The sequence below is a fragment of the Camelus bactrianus genome, chromosome 12 (assembly GCF_048773025.1).
Source record: "Camelus bactrianus isolate YW-2024 breed Bactrian camel chromosome 12, ASM4877302v1, whole genome shotgun sequence".
Taxonomy (NCBI): Eukaryota; Metazoa; Chordata; class Mammalia; order Artiodactyla; family Camelidae; genus Camelus; species Camelus bactrianus.
Window position 1 is genome coordinate 29,511,058 of NC_133550.1, and position 27,023 is coordinate 29,538,080.

At 43.9% G+C, this 27,023-nt stretch overlaps 1 protein-coding gene and 1 non-coding gene across 2 annotated transcripts in view; both read left to right on the forward strand.

Annotated features, from left to right (window-relative positions):
* The window catches only part of SYN3 (synapsin III), a 447,670-nt gene that overhangs the window by 105,322 nt on the left and 315,325 nt on the right, over positions 1-27,023 (forward strand). The gene's annotated exons all lie outside the window — the stretch shown is intronic.
* Positions 17,680-17,843, forward strand: LOC123612990 (U1 spliceosomal RNA). Its single transcript, XR_006720317.1, has one exon. It is a non-coding gene; the product is annotated as a U1 spliceosomal RNA (small nuclear RNA).

Below are 27,023 nucleotides of genomic sequence, written 5' to 3' on the forward strand. Positions count from 1 at the left end.
TGATTGAGTCCTTGGTCACAGCCAGCCTATTTTGTACCATTTCGTAACTGTTCTATGCTTGCACAACCTGTTTCCTCAGTTAACTTGGGTTTGTGTCTTTTGATTTTCTTTTAAACCAGCTCTATTGTTTACTAGCTCTGTCACTTACATGGGGCAAGTTGATGAACCTTTCTGTGCCTCAGTTTCCCCAGATATAAAACAGAGATAATAATAGTTCCTAACCCAAGGTATGGATGAAAGGATGAAAAATGAAATGAGCTAATTCAATACAAAAGACGCTTACAGCAGCACCTGCCATATAGTTAGCACTCAATAAATCTTAGCTATTATTATGATTTATTTCCCCCAAAGTACGAAATACAGCTTTAGCCCTGGGCCATACACTCTTATGAGTACTTTTGCCTCTACCAATAGACATTGAGACTTTTTACTTGCTAACCAGGACGCCCACTATCCCCCCAACAAAGAGCTTTAGATCCTAACACTGTTTGCCCTTCTTCTAGTGTCGTACTCATCCTTTCACGTTCCCCCAGAGTGAACTGAGCCTGCCTCGAGCCAGGCTTTCTGTGAGGCACTTCCTATACACACGTCACTTTATATTCTTGTCCTTGTATCACAGTTGGAGAAACTGAAGCCCTCAGAGCTTATGTAACTGGTCCCCAAGGAACCTGGCGAGACAATAGAGTAACCTAATCAGTCCTTCACGCTCTCCCCTGCCCACCTCCAATCTTTTTTTCTCTATACCGCAGCCAGACTGCGTTTTTCTCTCTCTTTTATGAATTAATAGACTTTCTATTTTTAGAGAGATTTTAGGTTCACAGCAAAATTGAGAGGAAGGTACACAGAGTTCCCATACGCCCCATGTCCTCTCACATGCAGAGCCTCCCCCATTATCCACATCTCCCACCAGAGTGGCACGTTTATTACAATTGACGAAGCTACACTGAAACATCATTATCACCCGGAGTCCATAGTCTACACTAGAGTTCTTTCTTGGTGTTATGCATTCTGTGGGTTTTGTCAAATATGTAATGACACGTATCCCCCATTATCATATCATATGGAACAGTTTCCCTCCCTGATAATCCCCTGGGCTCTGCTTAATTCATGCCTCCTTTTCCTTAACCCCCTGGCAACCGCTAATCTTTTTTACTGTTTCTATAGTTTTGCCTTCTCCAGAATGTCATGTTGTTGGAATCATACAATATGTACTCTTTTTAAAAATCTAATTTGATCATGTCACTCCATCGGTTAAAAACCCTTCAATGCTTTCCTTGTACTCTTTTGTTCTCTAATTGAAGTATAGTTGATTTACAGTGTTGTGTTAGTTTCTATTATATAGCATAGGGATTCAGTTATACATTTATATATATATATATATTTTTTTTTTTCCCTTTACTGTGGCTTGTGTGGTCTGGCCCCACCCACCCCACCAGCCTCCTCTTGCTGTTTCTGCAGCAGCCACATCAGCTCTTGCTCAGTTCTTCAACCCTCATCTGTTCTCTCCTGTCACAGGTTTTCACATATTCTGTTCCCTCTGCCTTGAAAGTTCCCTCCTCCGCATTTCACCTAGAAGACTCCTACTCATCCTTCACATCTCAGCTCAAGTGTCACTTAGGGAAACCTCTTAACCCTCCCATATGATAGTCACCTTGCCTGAATAAGTCATTGAATAAGTGAAGAAACTGTATGTATAGCTATTTAAAGCACTTACTATGTCTCAGGCACTGTGCTGAGCACTTTGCATTTCTTATTTCTAATTCTTACATCCTCCTTGTGTGGTCAGTACATAAGCTATATTGATAGATGGGAAATTGAGGCTCTGAAAAGTACAGTATCTTACTCAAAGTCCCATAGCTCATGGGGGTGGAGCTGGTATTTCTATCCAGCTCTGTCTGATTTTAAAGCCATGTTCTTACAACTATACCACGCCTCCTGATTTTTCTTAATGCTGGAGCTGGTGTTTGGGCCTCTGTTGGTGGCAGGGTACTGGGGCTTTCTGGGTGGGTGGGCGGGTGGCTACCCATTTCCAGGGATTAGGGGTCAGGGAGGAGGTTGGTGCCATTTAATAACGTGCAGCAGTGGCTCTGTAGTTGGGCGATCACGGCATTTGTTCACCATATGATGGTTTGGCTTCCGTTCAGCTCCCCAGAGAGAGCCATACAGCCATCTTTTATTACCACCCTTCATGCTGAGAGAAGAATCACAAAAAGATAAAGTGACTCAGTGTGGCTTGCATTTGCTTTGGGTGATCACGCAGAGCTTCCTGACTGCAAAGCCTCCATGCTTCTTCCCCTCATTCAGGGCTCCCACGTGCTTTCAGGACAAGGCTGAGACCATTCTTTGTTTCTCATCCAGCCAGATTCATTCTGTCCCTGAGCTTATTCCCACCAAATGCTGAGGCAGGAGAAGAGTAAGGGTCGTTGTGTAAGGTTGTGCAGTTTGTGCACTGCCCAAACGCTTATATGGTGCTCTCCAAGTGGGGGCTGAAAGCCAGCCAGTTCTCTGCTCACCTGTGCTCTAGCTTGAGACTGTCTCTGCCCTTTTCCCAATAAGGATTGTCAGATAGCCCTGGCTACCAAACATCTTCTCTGCTTGGAATCTGCATTCAGTAAAATGTCCAGACTCTTGACCTTGCTGACACCAAACTCTTGCAAGCATAAATCACTGTAGTCATCATTAACTACCCTTCCATCTAGGCTTGGAACCCCTTAAGCAAATTACTGTGACAAGACCCTGACCTCTAGGGTCAAGAACAAAGCAGTTTGGGCTGAGTGTTAAGACCACGGGCTGCACAGTTGAGCAAACCTGGATTCAGGTCCTCCTGTGTGACCTAGGAGTGCTCACTTCACCTCTCTGAGCCTCAGTTCCCTCATCTGTGAAACAGTGGTGCTTGTAAAAATTAGATGTAATAATTTATGCAGTCATGATAAAAATGGCTAACATCAGTTGCTTACTATGTGCCTGCCACTGTTCTAGGCACTTTTATGGAGACTAATTACTTTAATCCTCTGAATAATCTATTTTCCATAGGAAGAATCTAAGGCACAGAAAGGTTAACTAACTTGTACGAGGTCACACAGCTGCTAAATTGGTGAAGCTGGGATTTGAATCAGGGCTCTGAATCAGAGTTCTCTACTGACTCTCAAAGTCAAACACATAGAGGTCAAGTCTAGCCCTGGTGCAAAGAAACTGCTTAATAAATGAAAGTCATTACTGTTATCAGCAGTAGCAGCTGCAGCTACCAGGATCGGAAGCTGCCAGCACAAGATATTTTGTAGATCATCTACCATGTCATGTGGTTCTCAAACCATATTCCGCAGAGGTACCTCCTTGTCTCTTTCAGATTGTTGGATTTCAGGTTGTTGGAGGGGCTTAGCGGGAAGGATTCCAGCTCCCCTTTTTCTGCCTTCACCCAGAGAATCAGTTCCACTTTCATCTATTTATATATTAAAATTCCAAGTAAAATTTTATTTGAAAAAGAACTCCGCTGCCAGGCAAGAGTTTTAAAATGTGATCCAGCCTAACCCACATATCTTTAAATAAATGTGCCACAGGAAGGGCAAATACCTTGCCCAAAGACACACAGCGAGTAAGTTAGAGACCATGCCAGGGCAGAGCTATTTCCTGATTCCCAGAGCAGTGGCTTTTTGTTAAGCCTTGTTTAAGGTCTTGTTTTTTCCCCTCAAGTGGCAACTGGGAGAATGTATTTTGTTCACATTTCCCAGACCCCCTCATTCCAGTGCACTTTCTCCCAGTCTCCGAGCACACCGCCTGTGTCTGTGTCTGACCTGGGTGCACCCCCTCATGCAAATGCTGACAGGTGCCCCCAGTCCCAGGCAGACCGACCCCGGCACCACTCGGCTTCACAAAGGCAAGTCCGGGAGGCTGGCTTCACACTGCTGGCTCCATCTCTCACTGTGCCGGTCAGACCTGAGCTCAGAGAGGAGGAAGAGCTGACCGGTTCATAGTGTTAATGGGGTGCATTTGGAAATGCTAAACCAGTAGTGTTTGGAAATTCAGGCCAGCAGCCAGGCACAGTCGGCCAAATTTCAGCTGGGGTAGGAGGCGGTGGTTATTCTGAGGCGGAATTAGTGTCTTTTAAAAACTGATTAGAGACATTGTTTATTCAAGACCCTAGGAGCACAAAGATGCATAATGGATTTGGGGTCTTTCAGCAGATAGCTTTCCTAAACTGTCTCCATCATCATAACAAAGAATCGGGACCATCCACTGAGACCTATTGTGTGCTGGGCAGCTTTGCATGGATCCTCTCGCTGCAGTAGACTGTAAGGCACAGGTTAGGAATCTGAGGTTCAGAGAGGTGAAGGAGCTTGCTCAGGGCCACACAGCTGATGGAGGAGAAGGAGCCAGGATTTAACTAAATTTCTCCAATTCCCCAATCCTCATTCTTTTGATTAAGACTGGGTCCTAAAACCTAGGACCCTGACCTCTAGGGTCAGAGAATAGGTTCTTGTCTTGTGCAGGAAAGAATTCAAGAGCAAGATGGTAAAGTGAAAATTTATTCAGGAAGATACCCACTCCATAGATAGAGTGCGGCCATCTCAGAAGGCAAGAGAGGCCCTAGGAGATAACATATTCCTTAAACAGAATGTAATCTGTTTCACTCGGAAGAGCAGACACAAGGCGTTGGGGTGGTTAGTTTTTATGGGCCGGGTAATTTCATACACTAATGAGTAGGAGGGTTATTCCAACTATTTTGGGGAAGGGGCGGGGCTTTCCAGGAATTGGGCCTCTGCTCACTTTTTGGCCTTTTATGGTCAGCCTGGGACCTGTCATGGTGCCTGTGGGTGTGCCATAAGACTCAAGGTCTACTGGATGTCGAATCTTCCTCCATCTTAGGCCTAGTTGCTGTGTCATTCTTTTAATGGTTGTGCCCTGCCCCCTTCCCTACTGTCTCAGGATCAAGGGCAAAAGCAGTTTAGCCTCGGTGTTGAGACTAACCATTGGATTTCAATGGAGATGAGGTATTCTAACTTGGGAGGGCAGCCTACTAGGTACAAAGATAATTAAGACTTCCTCAGAACACTCTAAACCTACCAATTAATTTAGGCTGTTAGGGCAGGTGACCATGGCAAGGAGACCCCAAGAATCTGGTAATGGGTGCAACAGAAAGACTGAATATTCCCAGGTAGGTCCATCTGATAGTTTCTCTGGCTTGACTGGCCTCACCACAGTATGATATGCTAAGGCCCATCCATCCATTCATTCAGTGAACATTTATGCACCACCTTCCCTGGGCCAGGCAGGAGGCTTTGGCACCCATTGGGGTGGGGTGTACATAACCAGGCAGAGCTGAAAAGTTACAGTCTTCAGAGACACACCTGGGTTCATATCCCATCTCTGTTCCCTTCTGATTGTGGGCATAACTTCACTCTGCGCTTTCATGCCTATCACAGGGTATTCCACAGTGGTTAAGGGCAAGGGCCAGCGAACTTTTTCTGTAAAGGGCCAGATAACAAATGTTTTTCAGCTTTGTAATCCAAATGGTCTCAATCCCCACTTCTCAGTTCTGTGGTTATGGCATGAGAATGGACATTTGATACATAAATGAATGTATATAACTGTGTGCCAATAAAACTTTATTTACAAAAATATGTGGTAGGCTGGATTTAGCCAGATTTGGCCTATGAGTTGTAGTTTGCTAACCTCCTGTTGAGAATATGGGCTTTGGAATGTGGCTACATTGGTTCAAATCTTGGCTCTGCCCTTTCCTGGCTGTGTTGACGTTGGACAAATTACACAACTTCTCCGCGCTTTAGTTTCATCATTTGCAAGATGGTGGTGATAATTATCCTTCCCTTATAGGAAGGTTGTGAGAAATAAAATAATACTTGTAAGGCACTTAAAAAATAGTGTCTGGCTTGTTGTTAGCCTGCATCATCGTTAGGCACCCACAGGGAGAGTAGTAGATGCAAAAGAGTAATGATATTAGTACCTGCCCTTTGGGACCTTGGGTAGTAAGGATCAGATGTTGTCATTTACGTGAGCTCCATTAGGGAGTGGGTTTTTTAGTGTTTGTTCTTACTTTATCCCTCCCTAATAAAACTTATTTACAAAAACAGGTGGCCACACCTTACCATTTTTTTTTTTAATATTGCATTAAAATATTATTTATCTTGATTACTGAACTTTGGGTCCCCTCTTCTGCAAATTTTGTACCCAAAGTGAGAGCTCCACTTATCTCACCCTAGTCCTGGGCTGGCCAGAGCTTAGAGCAGTTTTGGAACATAGTAGACATTCAGTTAATGTTTGCTAAATGCATGAAGTGCATGGACACAGGGTCTGGCACAAAGTGGCTCTTCAGATAAACAGAAGCTCTCATAGAGTTTATGTACCACAAGGGCTCAGAGCTCAAGTTTGGGAGTCAGACCACTGGGGTACATATTTGGGCCTAGCTACTTACTGTGTGACTTGTTTAAGTTTCTTAGCCTCTCTGTGGCTCAGTTCTCTTATATGTAATATGATGCTAATGATAGTATGTACCTTATAAGGATGCTGTGAGGTTTTTAAATGAGTTGATCCATCTAAAGTACGAAGAGTATGGGACACATTATGGGCACTCAGTAGATTTTGGCCTCTTTATTATTTATCTCCTGGGGTTAAAAGTCACTGATGGGCAAAATGGCAGAAATGAGTGGGGCATTTAAGGAAGAACTAGGCAGAACTGTTTCAGAAAAGTAGAATTGTTAACTCTTAAACCTTAGTAAGCATCAGAACCATCTGATGAGCTTGTCTAACATGCAGATTCCTGTGTCCCACTCCCCGGGATTTGGATTCATTATGTTTGTGGTCCCCATAACCCCCTTTCCAACATGCCAGGTGAATGTGATGCAAGGGTCCCAGGAGCACACGTTGAGAAACACCAGATCTTAGGTTTTCAGGGAACAGCATCTTTCAGGCCTTGCAGCTTCCTGAGAACAAGCAGATCAGCCACTTCCTGTCTCCTTTCCTCCCTCCTTGTCCCTGGAGAGGGCTCTGCTTCCAGATGGGGTCAGTTAGCTTCAACTGCTGCCAGACCTTTCCCCGGGGCCTCCAGCTGTGCAAACCTCTGGCCCTCTTGTCTCAGGGACTTCCCAGATCATATATCAAGAGCTCTGCTGCACCCCTCAGCTGAATGTGGGACCCCTCTGACGGAGGTGCCCTGCAAGCTGAGGTGTCCCCAGGAGATCTGGCTCTGTGGTTCTTGACTGTCAAAGGGAAGGATGTCCTTAGAAAGACAACCAGCATGTCCTTCAAGGGCAGCTGGAAGCAGGGAGCGTAGCTGTGCCTAGGAGGTGGGCAGAGCAAAGGGGAGAATTTTACAATAATTCTCTGCAGCCGCAGAAACCATGGGGCCTTAGATAGTGGCTCAATATCCATGTGCCTCTTAGATCCTGGCTGAGCTTCTGTGAGAATTAAACAGAGTATGAAGACAAAGCACCCAGCTGGTGTCTGGCACGCAGCAAGTGGTGAAGTGTAACTGTGTCTGTAGAGAAGCAGGGATTTGAGGTGGGTTGGAGGAGATAAGTAGATCTCTTCCTGTCAGCTCACTCCTCTTCTCCCTGACCATCTGGACTCTGTGCCCCACTCTCTAGGACATTTCTTGGTTTTGCAGGTGTGGTTTTTAACCTCCCAACTAGATTGTAGTCTCAATGAAGTCACAGGTTAGCGTAATACTCTGTGTTAGTTTGCCACCCACCTAAAATTTATCAAATACCATCTTTGTGGAAAGCAACTAAATGGTGAGGAATTCCAGTTTCTCTTTTACTTAAGAAAAAAAATCCTTATTTACATCCCTCTGCATTTCATGACTAAATAAAATAACCTGGAAAAGTATCTGACCCATCCTAGGCCCAAAATATTGCTTTTTAAAATGAGATTATTGCAGATTATAGATGGCAAGAAATTCCAAATTATATGATTCCACCCAGTGGTTTTATAGATGAGAAAACTGAGGCTTGGAGAGGGGAAGTGGCTTGCAATTGGGGGTCCTTATCTGAACCACAGAACGCAGAAAATGATGTGAGTACCTGCTTTCATTTTTTCCAGGCATGGTATATAACTTGTACCATTAAAGATGGATAAGAGATAAGTTTACTCATTACGTACAGGGGATGCTTTTGGACACTGGGGATTAATTTTCTCCCAGAAGTAGTCGAGAAGGGCTGAGCTAATGGGGACCAGAGCTATGGCTAGCCCAGACAACTTACCCTATCTGAAAGCTTTCACACTGGGTGAGAGTCACATCCCAGTGGCTAGTGGTATGAAAGCAAGAACCCTATTACTTGTCCGAGCACTCAGTAAAATCCAAAGACCCTACCGCCATAAGGAGCTCTGTCTGCTTGATTGGAAGAGGGTAGAAAAACTACCAGCTGTAGAGGAAAATGCCTTTAAAACCCAAGTTCTGGTTTTTCTCAGTGTATTAAGGTAGGCTAACTGTTGTGGAAAAACAAACAAACTAGATGCCCTAGCAGAAAAGTAGCCCATTTTTTACTCATTTAAGAGTTCAATGTGTTAGAACTTCAGCAGAGTTAGTTACTCAGGAGTCCAGCCAGGCCCCTTCCATCTTGTGGCTCCATCATCCTGAGATCCTTAGACTCCTCCGCAGGATTCTAACTAACTGATGAGAAAGAGAAGGTAGGGGATTGATGGGGAGGGTTTTTACAGGCCAGGCCTGGCAGAGCCATACAACATCATTTCCAGCCTTTCATTCATCCCACTGGCCAGACTCAGTCACGTGGTTGCACCCAAACACAAGGGCTGCTAGGAAATATTGTCCAGCTGGGTTCCCAGGTGAACAAGTTTGGAAGCAAGTTTGGCCGAGTACCTAGTCTCCGCTACTCTTTGTAACTTTGAACAAGTCTTTTCCATTACCCATCTTTAAATGCAGGAAATGAGGCCTGCTTGTGTCATAGGATTGTACCAAAGATCAAGAGAGATCATGGCAGTTAGAGTGCTCAGAAGAAGGAAATACAGGTAAACTGCTACTATTATTAACTTCACCACCTCCTGAATGCCTGGCCCAAGGCCAAGTACATAGTAGGTGTAAAACAAACCACTGTGCAGTTGGTGGTCTTCCTACCAGCCTCCCGAATGCGTGCTTTGCCTCATCTAGCTGGCATTTGGTTCACACATACATCTTTTCAACAATTTACCCATTGCGATCAGTCATTGCCGATTGCCCCCACCAGCTGTGAACTGGAACACAGGAAGGGTTTTTATCTGAAGCCTGAGACATCCTGAAACGATGAGGCCTCTCTTCTTGGGTCCCTGGAAGGCTGCCCATTGCACCTCACATTCTTTTCAGCCTAGAGGCCAATGGTAACCATGAGCTCACTGATGGGCTGCTGCAGCCAGCTCTGGAGTCTGCTCCTGATGCGTGAAGCTTGTGGCTTGTGGCTTGAGGGTCTTGTTTCTTCTCCCTAACCCCTCCATGAGCCCCAGTATTGTTCAGAAGGAGGAGAAAAAGGCCTCAGAGATACTGTCGGAACTTGATCCTCAGTGGTGTGCCCAGCTCACCATACCATATTTAAATGGCATTATGAATGTCTAAGACAAAAGTCACTCCTCAGATAGTAACGATAGTAATAGCTTATATTTAGGTAATGTTTACCAATGTGCCAGGCACGTTAACCAATGTAGTCTTCACAATAACCCTATGAGACAGGCATAATTACTGTCCCTGTTTTATAGAGAAGAAAATTGAGGCACAAAACATTCACTGGTCTTACCCAAGATCAATTACAGGAGCATTCCTTAGGTAAGGCATGAGCTCTGTAATTTACTGTAGTCCCTGCTACTCCATAATATCTCCCAGACATAGAGACTGAGTGTCAGTTGCCACTTCTCTGTGCATGAATAGCAGTGGAGAATGTGTTGCTTAAGACCGGACACTGAATCCAGACCATTACAGTTTAAGTCCTGGCTCTGCTACATTTTAGCTGTGCAAGCTTGGGCAAGTCATTAACCACTTAAAACCTCATGTGTAAAGCTTGTCTAAAATCACTGGCTCTTTTTGCCTCCAAGGGCTATATTTAGTCCAGGCTAATAGTTTGCAACCTCTGACTTGAAGCATACTCAGAGAGACTCTATTTACCAGTGGAAGGGAAAATGACCCTGCAGCAGATGCCAACATATATGGCAGTTGGAGCTTAGAAATTTCAAGTAACTTTTCCATGGTAGATGAGGGTACCAGATCTTCTGTTAGAAGCTCAGCCTATAAATCTGCCCACTAGCTCCATCATCCTTTTATTTGCATATTTTGTAAAAACCTCTATTCCTAGAACTGTGTGTGAATGGTTTGTAATGAACAATTCTACCACTTATTAGCGGGGTGACTTAAACAAAGTACTTTCTTGAGGTTTAATTTTCTCACCCCCCAAAAATGGGCTAATAACTATTTTCCATAAGGTTGTGATTTAGATGTACTGGCCAATCTTGCCTGGAAAACCCGTTTTGCCACCTCACCCCCAGAAAGTATCAGTGGCATGGCCAGCTTCCAACCATCTTGCTGAGTCCCTCTTAACACTCACTTGGGTTTAGAAGCCTGCCCGGGCTATGTTTTCCCTCAGCTTGGCCCAGCTTGGGATTTGGGGACTGCAGGGGCTACACTCATCACATTATTTTTAGATGCCCTGTATCCTTGCTTGTCTCCCCAAAACATCCTGGACTCAAGGGTTGTGTATGTCTTACTCAAGAATTTAGTTCTACGCAAAGTAAATGTGTGTTGGGAACAACAGCAACCCAGGAGTGTCATGGAATGCGTCATCCTTCCCTTACTATTGGTGGGGAATTTGGAGTAGAGTTGGAGGACTCCCAGCTCCTGGCCCAACTAAGCTGTGCAGCCTCCCAGTTCTTATAGGGATCTCTAGGCCCCTCCTAAGAGGTGGGCTGCACTATTGCATGGCTGTTGCCATTGCCCTTGTAGAGCTTAGTCTAATAGGGAGGCTGGCATGTAATTTAAAACATAATCATACAATTATGGAAGTCTGTGCCAAGGACTGGTTGGTTAGCAAATGCTGTCCCCATTTGAATGTTTAGGGTATGGATTTTGTTTTGTTCATCGTACATGCCTTAGAAGAGTGCCTGGCATACAGTAGCTATTCAATAAATAGTCATTCAATGAACAAATGACCATGACATCTACACTGGTTTTTTTAAGGATGAATGCAATTTTGTGAGGAAATTTGCCTAGAACTTGGCAGTGACCAGGATGAAAGGAATTCCATCAGGGCTGAAAGATGGCAGAGTACTTGTTCAGAACAAGGATCTATGAAGATGATCCTGGGCTGAATGGCAACTTAAGATCTATTTATTCCATTTCCACCCTCTCTTGACACAAGTCCATCTTTATGTGCTGGTATCTGGGTTTTCATTGGAAAGTTCCATTTGAGAAAGAGCCAGAAGAGCACACTCTCTCAGAATATTTTAGCTGGAAGAGGCCTCAGAAGTTGTCCCATCTAACCTGCTCATTTTACCCATAAAGAGACTAAGGCTCAATAGTGGAATTAACTTGTCCAAGGTCTCGGGCTGGTTAGTGTCAGAGCCAGGACAGGAAGCCAGGCTTTTAACTCCAGGCCTATGTTCTTTCCATTATATGAGGGGTTTCCAAGCCATTTCAATTTATTTATTTATTTTTATTTTAAGCAGCAGAACCCTTTTTTACCCCCAAATGAAAGCTTATGTGGATAAACTCCAAGCTGCCCTGGATAAAGCCATATGAAGGGCCAGTGGTGGGCCCATAATCTCCTTCATGGACCAGATCCCCACTCCATACACGCACACACACACTCTTCTTTGCTAGAAACAATTAACATTTTCTCAATCTTGTGGAAATGCATATAAATGCTGCCTCAATTTCCTAACCCTACACCTGGTTACAAAAAGATTTCTTCTTTTAAGTCCCATTTCAAAACCACTGCACTGTACATAATACAAGTAAATCTCTTATTACAGTGCCTTGCAGACAGTAAGGGGTCCATAAATGTTCATTAATATAGTTTTCATTGTGCATTTGGCTCAGACTATAGATATCAGAGGATTGAAGAGGGGAGCTGCTGCTGTGGGCCCCACCTGCCATGAGCCATGCACAGGACTAATACTAACCATAACTTACCTTGTTGATCTTCCCAACCAGGTCAATACCACCATCTCTATTTTATAGCTGAGGACACTCTAATTCAGGTCAGCTACCTCCCTGTGGTCACACAGGTAGTAAGGACGAAGCTGGGACACCAGCTCACATTGCTTGACAGCCCAAATCCCTCCCTCCCAAAGACACACACACACTCTCACACACAGAACAAATTCAGCATCTTTCAGTCAGACTGAACTGCCTATTTTTGCTTCATTCAGTCCTGACAACAGTACCATTCCTTTGTTCAGAGAATATTTTTGAGCACCTACTGTGTGCCGGGCACTGTACTGAGCTGCAGGCATACGCTGCACAGATAGGTGGACGGACATCAGATGAGTCATTACAAGTGTGATAAGAATTACCAAAGGGAGAAATGAGAGTGACTCTGGGCATGTGTCATTATTCCCATTATATAGATTAGGAAACTGAGGATCACATAGGTTCAAGACTTACTCAGAGTCACAGGATAAATAATAAAAATAGCTGAAATTCATTGTGTACTTATTACTTGCCAAGCATTTTCATGAACTCACTTCAGTTCTCTTAACAACTCTGTGAAGTGAGTACTGTTATTCTCTTCATTTCCCAAAAGGACTCTGAGTCACACACCATGAAAGTAACTTGCCTGAGGTTGCAGGACCAGGAGTTGGCTGAGTCAGGATTTGAACCTTGGCAGGCTGGCCCCAAGCTTGCGTTCTCAACCCTTTTGAATCCAGATGTGACTGGCTCCCCTGCTGCTGTGTTTGCAGGAGAGAAGTGAAAGTAGGTTCACAGTCCCTGCCCCTTGGGGCTTCCTGGGCACCCCCTGAATGTGTAACTGTGTAATTGTAGTCACTGAGAGCTTTGCTTCAGGGAAGCCAGCATCCCCTCCCTGAGTAGAAATGGCCCCCCAGACAACATCCTGCAGCACAGCTTGGCTCAAGAAAAAGCACCTCCCTGAATAAGTGGTGCTTCCCAAGGGTGGGCCTCAGATCTCAGACAACTAGGGGGAGATTCATGCTTCAGGAACCCTGGACCTCCGAGGAGAGGAAAGCAACGTTCCGACATCTGTCTCACAGAAGTGGGAGCCAGGTCCAGGTGCACGTTCCCGAAGGGCCCGAGGGCTCAGTGAATGGGCAGGCGGCAAGACCGATATGGGATTGGGGGCAGGTCCTTGACAGCCTTCCTAGCTTCAGAGATGCAGAGTCTGGAGACCCAGAGAGTCAGAAAGAGTTCTCTAAGAGGCAGTTCTCGCAGCCCAAGCCCCCAAGAGAGAAGTGGGTTAAACAGGGCCCTTGGGAGGAATATGGGGCTCTTTCCAGGGACTCGGGATGAGGAGGGTGGGACATCACTGGAGAATATATGATTTCTGAGCCCTAACGCAGTGATAATCTCATGCATTAAAAAAAAAACTGTTATAGAAAAATTAGACTGTGTGTTCCCTTGCATCATCTCATGTGAGCCTCACAGTAAGCCTGTGGTCTCTCATCTGTAAAATGAGAATTATGTTCATTATTAGATGAGGTGAGAGTCAAAATGAGGTCAGGTTTGTAATGAATTTTACATAATATTTGTCCCTTCTCCACAAAGTTGTTCGAATTCACGAAAATACTATAGAAGCTAAAAAAAAAATGCTGTAAGGAATTATCTTTAGCTATCTCATATTAGTACCATTAATTCAAATCCTTAAGTGGTTCCCCAAATGCCTCGATTCTTTCTTTAACATATTGTTATGGTTTTGTCATCCACTGATTTATCTAAATCTTCCTTGAAGGCAGTTAAGTTTTTAGCCTCCAATCTCTTATGACGAGGAGCTGCTAAGTTCATTTTAGAATGAAAGAAGTAAAAGGATTCTTCTTTTTTTCAATCACAAATGTACATCTTTCAGTGTCATATATGTATTTGTGTGTTTCTTGACTTCCAAGCTAGACTCTAAACTCCCACGGGCTGACCTATGTCTAATTCTCAGCTATGATTAGCATTTATTGAGCATTTTTCTACATGCCAGATAATGTTCTAAGTGCCTTTAAACAGTACTGTTATGATCCTTGCTTTACAAACCAGAGAGGCTATGTGTCTATGTGGATGGTGGAGCTGGGTTTCGGGGCTAGGTGATCTGGCCCGAGTCACTCTCTGAGGCTCTAACTCTGCTGCCCACCTTGGAGCCCCACGCTCAGAACTCTGCATCTAGGGGGCACTGGGAAATGCTTATGAGTTTCATTTAAGGCCATTCCTCTCTGTGTCCTTACTCTCCTTGTGTAACCTGGGGAAATGAGGCTCAGAGATGTGTGATAATTGGGTGGGTCCGGAATGTTTTCACTTCATGTAACAGGAAACCTGACATGTAGCAGCGCAGGCAAAAAAGACATTTCCTTTTCTCACATAATAATGGTCTAGATGTAGGTGTTTCCAGATTAGGTTCAATGAGAGAAGTTGCTCTCAGGGATCCAGGCTCTACTCATCTTTCTGTTCCCCTGTCCTTAGTATATTGGCTTTTGTTCTCAGACTCAACACTTCAATGCCTATATTAGTCTGGGTTCTCCAGAGAAACAAAGCCAATAGGAGCAATCTATAAACATATTGTGTATTTAAATACAATATATTGTGTTTCATTTTATAATACCTACAATATATTATAAATATTATATATAAATGTTATATGTTATATATAAATGCATATATTGTGTATATTACAAGGAGTTGGCTCATATGATTGTGGAGTCTGAGAAGTCTAAGGTCGGCAGTCATTCAGCTGAAGACCCAGCAAAGCTTATAGTATGGACTGTAACCCAAGTCCAAAGGCTTGAGAAGCAGGAGAGCTGATGGTGTAAATTCCAGTCCCAGTTCAGGTCCAAAGACAGAATATTGATGTCCCAGCTCAAAGACAGTCAGACAGAGAGAAAGAATTCTTTCTTCCTCAGCCTTTTGGTTTATTCAGGCCTCCAACAGATTAGTTGAGGCCCACCCATACTGGGGCAGGCCATCTGCTTTACTCAGTCCACTGATTCAAATGTTAATGTCATTCAGAAACACCCTCACAGACACACCCAGAATAATGTTTAATCAAATACTGGGTACCTCAGGGCGCTGTCAAGCTGACACATAAAGGTAACCATCACAATGGCCCAACTGGGCTGCCTTAGGCATCACATCAGTGTTCAGGTCAGGAGGAAGAGCTGCTTTCCTGGCACCCCTTGAAGATTTCCATTTTTGCCTCATTGGGTAAAAGTGGTCACATGGCTAAAGGGAGGTTGTCTTTTAAGTACCTGTCTTTCCAGCCTTGACAGTGGAATGACAAAAGAGAAGGTTGAGGTGTTGGATTAGGCAATCAACAACGTTTATCGTTGTCACCTGTGCAGGGTCACGGAATCAGTAACAGAAAAGTCAGAAGTAGGACCCTGGACTATTTACCTCCTTTTATAATATAAAGGAAAATGATGTTTTATTCTCTAGGCTATAATTTGGTGCCTGAAGCCCTCACTTCACAGTTCTTTCAGTTTCTATTTCCCAGCAGTGATTCACCAGCCCCTAGCTCCTAGCCTAAAAGTATAGGGTGAATACTTTCACAGGATAAACTCTACATGAGCAGACCAGTGACAGGGGCCCAGGATCTAGCCCTACTCTAGAACAAGACTCCTTCTCTTATTGAGAGCCTACTCTCTGACTGTCACAGTAATAGGTTGTGATAATGTTGCAGGAGAGAAGGTACCCTCTGCACTCTGGATGGGTTCCCAACCTGGTGGAAAGTTACATTTTGAAACAAACGTGCATCATTGGGGGCTGAGGGCCATGCCAGAGAAGAGTAAGAGATAACAGTGGAACACAGCAAAGGGAGGGGCCGGCTCACTTGCAGTGCTCAGGGAAGGCGTTCCTTACGAAGAAGGCGATGCTTGAGCCAAGTCTGAAAGGATGAGTTGTACTTGATAAGCAGCCCTGGTAGAGAAGGCCATTCCAGGCCAAGGGAGCGGCGTTCGCAGTGTGAAGGTGTGAACCAGTCAGGCTCATCTGACTCTGGAGTGAAGATATTCCTTCTCCACACTGGTACAATCAGGAAGTTACAAAGTGCTCACACAAGCATTCACTCACTGAAAACCCTTAACTTCCAATATCCTCCACTTAAGTGTCCAACTTTCCCCATTTTTAAGACTCTATTCAAAGGCCAACTCCTCTGAGAAACTGTTCCCAGCTGGTACAAGCCTCCCTTCTCTGCTCCTATGTTTTCTCTACCATTTCCTTATCATTTTGGTAGTGTTTGTGTTTATGTGAGTCTTTGTGTGCTCTGTGAGAGCGAAGACTGTGCCTCGTTCATCTCCACAGCCCAGGGCCCAGCACAGTGCCTGGTGCTAGTCGCTACCCAATAGGTAGCTGAGGATAGAGTGAATTGGTAAGCCCTGGAGGTGGGCATAGCAGATAGGATTATTCCCATATCTAGATGAAGGAGCTAAGGTTCAGAGTGTTAGGCCCACAGCCTCACGTGTGGTAAGTGACAGTGGGACTAGAACCTAGGTCAGCTGACCCTGATCCAGTTTCTTTCTACTCCACCTTGCTCTCTCCAGAAGGATGTGGGGCCCATCTTTTTCATTTTTTAAGGACCAGGAAGAGATTCCAATTATCGGGATTCCTGGCCATTTCCGGGTATCCTAAGCAGCTGCACTTTTTCCCAAGCTTCTTTCTAAATTCCCATTTCTCATATTCTCTAAGCTCTTCCTCTCCTTTTCCCTTAAACTCATCTCTCTAAGTTCTTGCTACTCTCTCATCTCTCCCCTTCCACTCCAGAAATGAGTAGCTTCTCCCAGATAATCTCCAGTCTGTAACAAGCTGGCATTCCTAAAGCCTCTGGTAATCCAAGGGCAAAGAGATTTTCATCATCTTCCTGGCCAAGACTTAACATTTCCACTTTCTGAAACTCTGGTCAGAAGCTTAGAGATGAGAGACAAAGTGGGAGACGATTCTGAGAGCTTAGGGTGGTTGTGATGAACCAGTGTAAATGTTCATTTCTCTGAAATGATTCCTAGACCACTTCTTTTCTTTTTAAATTTTTTTCCAGCTATATTGAGATATAATTGACAAACGGCATTGTGTAAGTTTAAGGTGTAGAATGTGATTATTTGATATACATGTATACTGTGAAATGATTACCACAGTAAAATTGGTTAACACCTCCATCACTTCATATAGTTACTGTTTTGCTGTGGTGAGAACATTTAAGATCTACTCTTTCAGCAACTTTCAGGTATATAGTGCGTATTGTTCATTTTAGTCACCATGGTGTATGTTACATCCTCAGAGCTTGATCATCTTTTAACTGAAAGTTCTCTGACCCTCTACCAGCATCCAGTTTACACTTCTTACAACCCCAAGCTATTTCCTTTACAGCACTCATCACAATTTGTAATTGTGTGTGTGTTCTCTTGGGTTTTGTCTGTGTCTATCCTGCTATCCCATAAGAACAGGGATCACATCTGTCCTGTTCACCTCCATATCTTCAGCTTCCAGCATGGTGCCTGGTACATAAAAGGTAAACAGCAAGTATTTGTTGAATTTTAAAAATGACTATGCATATACTTACCTGGCAGGGGAGATACCATGATCACAAAAGTGGTTTTCCCAGGGCGAGGCTTATCCATTGCACTCCGGATGTGCTGACCCCTGCGATTTCCGCAAATGTGGGAACCTCGACTGCATAATTTGTGGTAGTGGGGGACTGCATTCACGCTTTCCCCTAAGGGAAAATAAAATACTATGCATAATATGGCTTTTATTCGTAGCTTAAAAAGTCTTAAAACAATGCCTGATCTTCAAACAATACCTTTTATATAGACATAAAATTTACTTCTGATTGTACTATCTCCTCTGATCTTCATAGCAATTCTGTGAGGTAGTTATGAGGGTCCCTAGTTTGCATAAAAGGAAGCTGAGTCTTGGAGGGCTTAGTAATCTGCCCAGAGTCAAACTAATACAAGGAAAGGTTACTTAACACCTTCATCATTGGCAGCAGAAAGTATTGCTGGAATTTTTAAGCAGAAAAGATCTTCATATAGGGATTTAGGTATCTAGAATGCCATTGTGAGGGTTGGAGAAGTGGGCTCCAGGTTGGGCCTCCAGGAAGCTTCTAGAGCACTGCAGAAGTGACTGACCAAGTGTCTCAGTTCAAGAGCACTCTGCCATCACTGAGATTCAGAAGGCCAGGATCTGGAAGCTGCTACTACCTCAGCTGCCTCTTGGCACCTAAGAAGTTGGAGCAAGGCCCCTCGTGAAACCACACTCATACCTCCAGAAGCTTGTCTGCCAGCAGGAAACAGCCAAAGAGGGCAGAGAGATGATCACCAACTCGCTTCTGCTCTCCCAAGTTGAGAAAATCCTTCCAATCAGTTGAATCTGCTTTATATTCAAAATCTTAGCTGCAAGGGAGTCTGGGAAAGAAGTTTCTAGCATTCCACCTTCTACAGGACAGGAAGATACACACAAACACAAGCAGGAGGGTGAATTTCAAGTTGTGTTAGCTTTGTTGCACCCCAGGAAGCACAAAGAAGCTCTGATACATCTCACACCAGTGGGACAGTAAGAGCCAGGAAAACTAGAACACCTCCTGGCTGCCATCCCAGCTCCCTCAATATGAAAAAAAAAGCCTGCTTGGAGAAAAGACAAATTTGGAGAAAATACTGAAACTATGGAAGGATCACTACTCCCATGTGTAAATAGTGCTTAGAAATCAATAAAGGTGAGTATCCCAGTATAAAAATAAGCATAAATATTACATAAATTTAATTCTCTAAAAAGAAGAAACAGCCTTGCACAATAGGTAAAAAAAGACGCTAAATTTCAATAGTTATCATAGAAGACATAAAGGACACCTGGAGACAATTTTTTTTCAGAATCAAAATGATTACAAAGATTGACATAATGTTGCAGAGAGTGGAGGAAACTGGCATTCCAATAAACTATTGAGAAAAGTGAAAATTAATCTGACTTTCTGGAAGACAGTGTAAATTTAAATGTTTGTAGCCATTGACCCTGTAAGTTCTTTACTGAAGACTTTAGATAAGGAAAACATTAAATAGTCCAAAAACATAGTTATAGAGGCATTCTTCCCAGGACTTGTAATAATTAAAAAAAATCTAAATGGACACCAAGTATACTATGTAGTCAATAGAAAGGTTTCACATTTTAAAATGTTTACATTTTGGCATGCAAAGGTGCCTGTGAAATAATAAGTGAAAAAAAGATTACAGGATGGCATGGATATATAATTTCCATTTTATTTAGAAATAAATGTATTTATTGTTGGGCACAATCACTGCCCTTACGCCTCTTCAGAGGCTTTAGAAAACCAAGCTTCTGAGGCCCCTGAAACAAGGCTGCTTAGAACCAAGGAATGGAGCTTGGGGCAAAGGTGAGTAAGTAGAAGTGAGGCAAGAGGAGCAGTGAGGAGGGAGATGTGCTAATTTTAGCATTTTTGGTAGAGAGTTGTTCCAAGATTCCTATAATGTCCCCTCACACATGGTAGCTCTGTCCTCCAGCCCCCACCCCAGTAACTACAGAGCTAACACAGGCACTAATAGACTTCAGATTGCAACAAAATGCTTGAAATCTCTGCTGCTTTAAATAGAGGTGTTTGGCACCCTTTTGGATGGTGGGTCTGGCAGAGATGGGCCCTCAGCACTCAACCTAGTTTAAGGCTCTGTGGTGAAGCCACTTGGATGCCAGCTTTCCTTGCAACCTCAGTGTCCCTAAGGCACAACTCCTGATCATCTCTTAACCAGGCAATACCTTTTGCTCCTGAAGTCTTCCAGCTCAAATCCTGGGGGCTCTTGCCTTCCTGCTTCATCCCCTCTGTTATTTAACCTCTCTCTCTCTTTCTTCCTCCCCTTCTTCAGGACAAGGATTTCGGATATATTATTAGAAGTATATTTTGTGGGCCCTTTATAGAATCATAGCACTCTCTCCCTTAAAAAGAATAATATAAATAAATAAATGTTGTTATTATATAAATAATGTCTATTAAATGCCAATCACATTATATATGTATTGTTTTCTTTGAACAACGCTATGGGATGGCAATATCTTAAGATTTAATAAATAGGCACTTGACAAAAGAAGGTATAAAAAATGACCAATAAACACATGAAGTGATACCAGACATCATTAATCATTAGGAAAATGCAGATAAAAACTATAATAAGATATCAAATTTAAAATACTGACAATGCAATCTGTTGGCAAGGATATGGAGCAACTGGAACTCTCATACACTGCCAGTGGTAGTATGAAATGGCACTACCTCTTAGGAAAAGTTTGGCTGTTTTTAATAAATTTAAATGTATACGTATTATATAATCCAGCTATTCTACTACATTTTTTTCTCAAGAGAAAAAAAAAGTCAATTAAATGACTTGTACAAGAATTTTCATAGCAATTTTATTCATAATGTCCCCAAACTGGAGACAACCGAAATGTCCTTCAGCTGCTGAGTGGATAAACAAAATATGGATATACCTATCCACATAATGAAATGCTTCTCAGTGATATAAAAGAACAAAACTGCTGAGAGATACATATTAGTTTCTTATGCTGAGTAATGAGCCACCACAAACTTATCGGTGCAAGACAATGCATGTTTATTATCTGACAGTTTCTGTGGGTCAGAACTCTGAGTACAGCTTAGCCAGGTCTTCTGCAAGACTACAGTCAAGATATCATTTGGGGTTTGGTTCTTATCTGGAGGTTTGACTGGCAAATGGGACTACTTCCAAGTTCATGCAAACTGTTGGCAGAATTCATTTCCTTGTGGCTGTAAGACTGAGGGCCCTGGTTTCCTGCTGTTTATCCGCCAGAGGCCACCCTTAGCTCCTGGAGACTGCCCAAAGTTTCTTGTCACCTGGCCCTCTCCATAGGTCTTCTCTCAACATGGCAGCTTGCCTCCTCAAAACACAAGGGAGAAAGAGAGCAAGTCTGCTGGCAAGATAGAGACTTGTAACATGATCATGAAAGTGACACCCTGTCACCTTTGCCATATTCTGGAAGCAAATCCCAGGTCCTGCCTACACAGGGGAGGGGATTATATAAAGGCATGAACACCAGAAGGCAGGGGTCAGGTGGATTACTTTCTAGGCCATCCTCCATAACACATAACACAGACGAATCTCAGACATTGTGTTGAGCAAAAGCAGTTAGATACAAAAGACTACATCCTTTATAATTCCATTTATATGAAATTCTAGAACAGGCAAAACTAATCTATAGTCACTGAAAGATGAGTGGTTGCCTAGGGCCAAGGGCATGGGTCAGGGAGTTGACTGTAGAGGGGCACAAGGCAATTTTGGGGTGACAAAATGTATCTTGACTGGTGCGATGGTTATATAGGTGTATAAATTTGTCAGAGCTCATCAAACTGTACGTTTTAAATGGGTACATTTTATTTTATGCAAATTGTACCTTTATTTTATATATATATATATTTTTTTTTTTAAATGGACTTTCAAATTGCACATTTTTGTCTCCATTTTATTTTGCGGAAAACTGAGGTCTAAAACTTGCCCATAGTCACACAGCTAGTGGAGCCAGGTATAACTGCAAGTTCACTCTTTCTCTGTGCATGGCTTTTCTAATTTTCCTCCAAGCTGCCACTTTCACAGAGAAGAAGATGGTTGCCTGGATAGCTAAGGAAACATGCCTAAGGCCTTGTAGGAATGGCAGAGAGTCTCAACCTTGTGTTTTCTGATTCCAAGTCAAGAGTCTTTGTATCACCAGGTGTGCTAGACTTCATTAAAGCTTTGTAGCAGATTTTAAGAGTTATTATTGCATTTTAAAATTTATCCATATGTGTAATTGTAAATACTTAACAACATTGTTCTCTTAAAATTCATAATCCTATGAGCTGTTTCTTTAAAAGAACAACATATGGTCATCCATAAAAACAAAGGCTTCAGAAGGTATGCTGTATACTGTTGGTTGCTTGCCTTCTTTCTTGCCTCCTAAATCCTGAGTTTATCCAGATGTTGGCCATATACTTCAAGGAAACAGAGGCCCCGTCTAGTGCCAGGGGATGAATCTTGGTTCATTTCATCCAGTGTGGTCACTCTGTTCCCACTGAGAGAGATGTGTTTAGGAAAGAGTCTGAGATGCAGTTATAACAGTGAGGCCTGAGAGGCATCTGCCAGGGGCTTCTGGAAAGTCTACCAAGCTTCTTAAAAGCAACAGAAGGAAGGGGGTTTTTCTCGAAGGTATGAAGATAGGACCCTGGGAGCTGAGGTGACTTACTGATGATACGAAGGGGCAGTGTGAAGACAAAAGTCCAACCCTGAGAATAGAAGTGAGAAGAATATAAAGCATTTAAGTCCTTAAGGATGTTGCCGAACCTCTGATTCACTCACCCCTGTGACTGCCCATCTCAGGCTCAATAATGTTCAGTAATACATTTTCTTTATTGCTTTAGTCATCACTGTTATTTGCAGCCAAAATCATCTTGCATACAGAAGATATAAGCAGATTACTGTCAAATGCTTTTCTTGCACCCAACTCCATGGTACATACAATTCTTACACACTTGTGTGCACTACAGTACATTCAAAATTGGTGGCAGGCAATTGATGTTATACATTGTGTGAATGTTAAGGTATTAGTTTCATTCTTAGGAATGTTTGTTCATAGCTGAAGATTAGAAAAAAAACTAACTGTCCACCTGTAGGGGATTGGTTAAGTAAATTAGGGTAGAGCCATGTAATGAGATACAATTAAAAATAAAATGATACAAAATATCATTTGTACTGTTATGAAATGATTTCCAGTATATACTGCTAAGAAAAACAAGAGTCAGAACAGTGTACAGAAGACTTTGAAGTACACAGTCCTGGAAAAACATCTGAAGTTCATTGCCAGGGCTGTTGTGGTACAGGAAAGAGAAGGAATTCGGTAGGTGGATGCAAGACCCTAAGAAGAACTTTCACCATGGATGGACCCAATGAGGACAGTAAGCTATGGTGGGACTATAAGAAGCCATGCTGCTGGCAGTAGCAGGAAAACTATGAAGTGTGGTGGCGGACCAGCAACATGGAAACTTCTCACAAGATTAATGTCTTAGGGCAAAAGCATCAAGGATTGGATGGGTTTGCTGTGTGATCTGTGCATGCCAAAACTGGCAAGTAATTCCTCCCCTCAACTCAGCTGATCCATGGGACAGAGATCACAAACCCCTTCCTTCCTTCCTCAATGCCTTTCATGTAATAGATGCTCAATAACTTCTCTTGATGAAGAAGGCATCACAGTTCACCTAGTGGCAGCTGTCTTTTTTGCCAAGAGCATCTAACAGGAGTTCTCAACCTTGGCTATTCCTTACAATCACCTGGAGAGCTTCTACAAACCCCAGCCTGGGCCCAATCACATCAAAATATCTGGGGACAGGGGAAGAAGGGGATGGACTAGGTGTGAATAGTTTTGAGATCTCCCTGGGTCATTCCAAGGTGCAGCCAAGATTGAGAAGCCCTAAGCTAGAATGAAAAAGCCACATTGCAGAGGGTTCATCTGACAACTGCGTAACCAGCAAAGGGTCACAGTTGGAAACACAATGGGTAAATCCCAGATGTCTTCCTCGAAAGCCCTCCACTTCTTAGATTAGGGCCTGTGCGCTGAGCTGAAAGCAGCCAAGATCCTGTCTTAAGAAGTTCCTGTGCACAGTGGAAGGTGCAGCTGGAAGCATTTATGCCGGAGACCCTGACTGCGTGATAGTCCTAAAAATTATTGCCGTATGTCTCCAGCAGGGAGGGCAGGGCCCACAGTTGTTCTACCCTCTGCAGCCTCTCTTCCACCAGTCCTCACCCATGGGAGCCCCCGGAGTAGATTCACTTAATTTAATAATTGTGTTGAGCATCTAGATTCCTTGCAATAAGCTAGGCCCTGGAAATGCAAATATAAATCTAGCATCACCCTTTCCCTTGTGGAGTTCACAGCCCAGAGGGAGAAACAGGAAGTAAATCAACAGCTGGAATATGATGTGATAAGGGCCAGGATGCAGAATATTACTGAAAAGTGAGAGCTTAGAGGAGGGGGCTTAAGGGGGCTCCATAAAGTTTCTGAGATGAAGTGGTAACAACACCTAGGCTTTTTTCTTTTTCTTTTGAAATATTCATGTATATTTTTTAAAGTTTGGAATAATTTTAAACATAGAGTTGAACACACCAATTTAGCAAACATTAGCATTTTGCCATATTTACTTCAGATCCTTTAAGAAAACAATTCTAAGCTGTTTCAAGAATAGGAAAATAATATAATAAACACCTGTATGCTGAGGTGGTAAGGAGTGCCCTTCTGGAGCCAGGCTACCTGGCTCTGCAGTGGTACACTGGGGAGGTGACTTAACCTCTCTGTGCCTCTGTCTTTTTTTTTTTTTTTAAACACCTACCTTTAAAGGTAATTGTCAGGATTAATTAAGGTAAAACTCTTTAAAAGTCAAAAGTGCCTCGCACACACTGTGTGTTTAATAAACATTAACTGTTGTTACTCATGTGCTTGTGACCCTGCTTGTTAAATCTTAACATTCTGCCCCATTTGTTTTAGACATGTTTATAAATAGAAGTATAACATCGTAGACACTTTTTAAGACCCCTCTGTACATGCCTCCCTGTTCTGACTGATAAGGAAAACTAAAAGTTAGCCAGGAGGTCAGGGTGGGAAAGTCCAGTACAGGGCACGGGGCAGGGGAGAGCCTGACTTCTGAGGAAACCCTCCAGTGTGGTCAGAAAGGAAGGTGACCGATGCACAGGGGAAGAGACTGGAGAGGTGGCCAGGGTGCATCAGGGAAGACTGGCAGGAGCTCAGGCACTTTCCTTCAGTCCCGCCTGGGAACCCATTTCCCTCCAGAGAATCCACCCAACTCTTTCCTCTCTCCCAGGAAACCCTTGGGGCCCTTTTTAGTGTCTCCTTTCAAAAAATTAAAAACAAAAGATAAAGAAACCTCACCCACACTTGCTCCTCAGTCTGGAAAATTCCACCCTGTATGAGCTAGCTTTGAGAGCAGAGGAGAGTCCCAGGGGAGCTGCAGAAAGGGGGTTTAGGCCCCCTAAAGTCATTGCCACCTGAGTGCCCTAGGGGCAGGAAATGAGTGATTTAGGGCTTTAGCCCAGGCTGGAATATTCAGCCTCCCTTGGCCCCAGGTCTCTTGCAGTGAACAATTAGCTTGGGGAAGAAGTCTTTCTGGGAACTATGCACCCCACCAGGTGGATACTTCTTGCTGAGTGAGCTGATGAGAGAAGCCCCTGACGTGTGCCATAGTGAACCTGACAGAAGCACGTTTGTGGTTGGTCAGGCGTGGGTATTTGTGGGTAAGGCCTGGGGTATAAGTATATACTAGCACTCAGCCTTGATAGGAAATGTGTTCTCCCGTCACCCCCCAGCAATACCATCATTTCTTATCTCAAAATTGGCTTTCCCCCATCTTCCCCTCCCCTCTGCTTCTCCAGCATCCGCTCCGGCCACTGCTGAGGAACAGCTGCTCTGAGGCACATCTCTCATCAGCTGCCTTATCTCCCTGATGAATAATGTTCCCCTTCCCCGCAGTGGCAGCCTGGCAGGAGGCCCATCCCAGTGTGGAGCAGGCTGCTGACAGCACTTGGAGCCCAGGCAGCTGTCACAGAGCAGGACCCCGTGTGGAGTGAGGGCTAACCCCTCTGCCCCACAGACGTGCCATCCCAAGGCCCCACAGCCACGGCAAGCCGGCACCTTACAAACTCAGCCATTCCAAGCACATCGGCACCCTTTGGGTGCAGTCATGCTTCTGGGTGCTGGGGAAGCAGGTCCATGCGTCCTGCTCCACAGGGGTGAGGACTGTTTATAGGAGATGTGATTTACACTTAATAGTACAAAACTCTATATTTCATGGTTCTGTGATCTGGAGAGCATGTTTAACCACTCCAGGTCTCAGTTTTTCCCACCTGCAAAATGGGCCAGTGTTATATAGATGCTATAGCTCTCTGCTCAGACCCCCTTTGCCAGCTAGTGTGCCCATCCCCAGCACTGTGAGTTCCTGGTAATGGCTATACCTCTGGCCATCTCCAGAGCCTCTGACGTATGGTAACAGCAGCCCTGAGACAACCGAAAGATTATTTTCCTCTCCCATCAGAGGAGCTGGTAACTGACTGATATTGGGGACTCAAAAGCCCAGGACTGTTTCCTCAAGATGGGACAACACATGGGACTATTTATGCTCCAGAAATCTCTATGGATAAAGCCAAGGCTAGACCTTACCCATGACTGCATCCGTCCTCAGCCCCTTCCCCTTCCTGTCCTCAACCCTTGATAATTTTCCTCAAGAGCGCACCCTCCCTCCATGAATCATGAGCTTTTGGATGCCTGTTTTCGGCACCACTTTTAGGGGACCCAGGACAAGTACCCACTTCACAAAGGCTTTATGTAAGGATTCGATAAGATAAAGCTTGAAAGGCCCCTCATAGGTGCCTGGCACTCAGCAAGTACCCAATAGTCAGTGATCGTGATCTTATAAACTACTGCTACATGACAGAATGTCACAGGGGAACTCGGACAGTTACGACAGAGAGGTGGGTGTTGAAAGCCTTGGTTCCAAGTCTGGAATTGGAAGCTGTTATGCCAGGAAGGACCCTTGGAGGTCACCTAGCCTAACTGTTCTTTTTCCAGTGAGGCAAATGAGGCCCAGAGAGGAGAAGCTGCAGTGTCAGAGACCCACAGCAAGTCAGGGGCAGAGCTGGGACTAGACTACGTCATGCTCCCCACCTCTCACTCCTCATGCTCTTTTGATATCTTGGGATCCTCTATCCCTGGTAGTTGTTGAAGTACTGCTGACTTGAGATGGGCCAGGACCCTGAGAAGGGAAGCCAGAGCACACTCCATTTCCATGTGCATCTCCTGAGCACCTACCAGTACTGGACACCTGCCA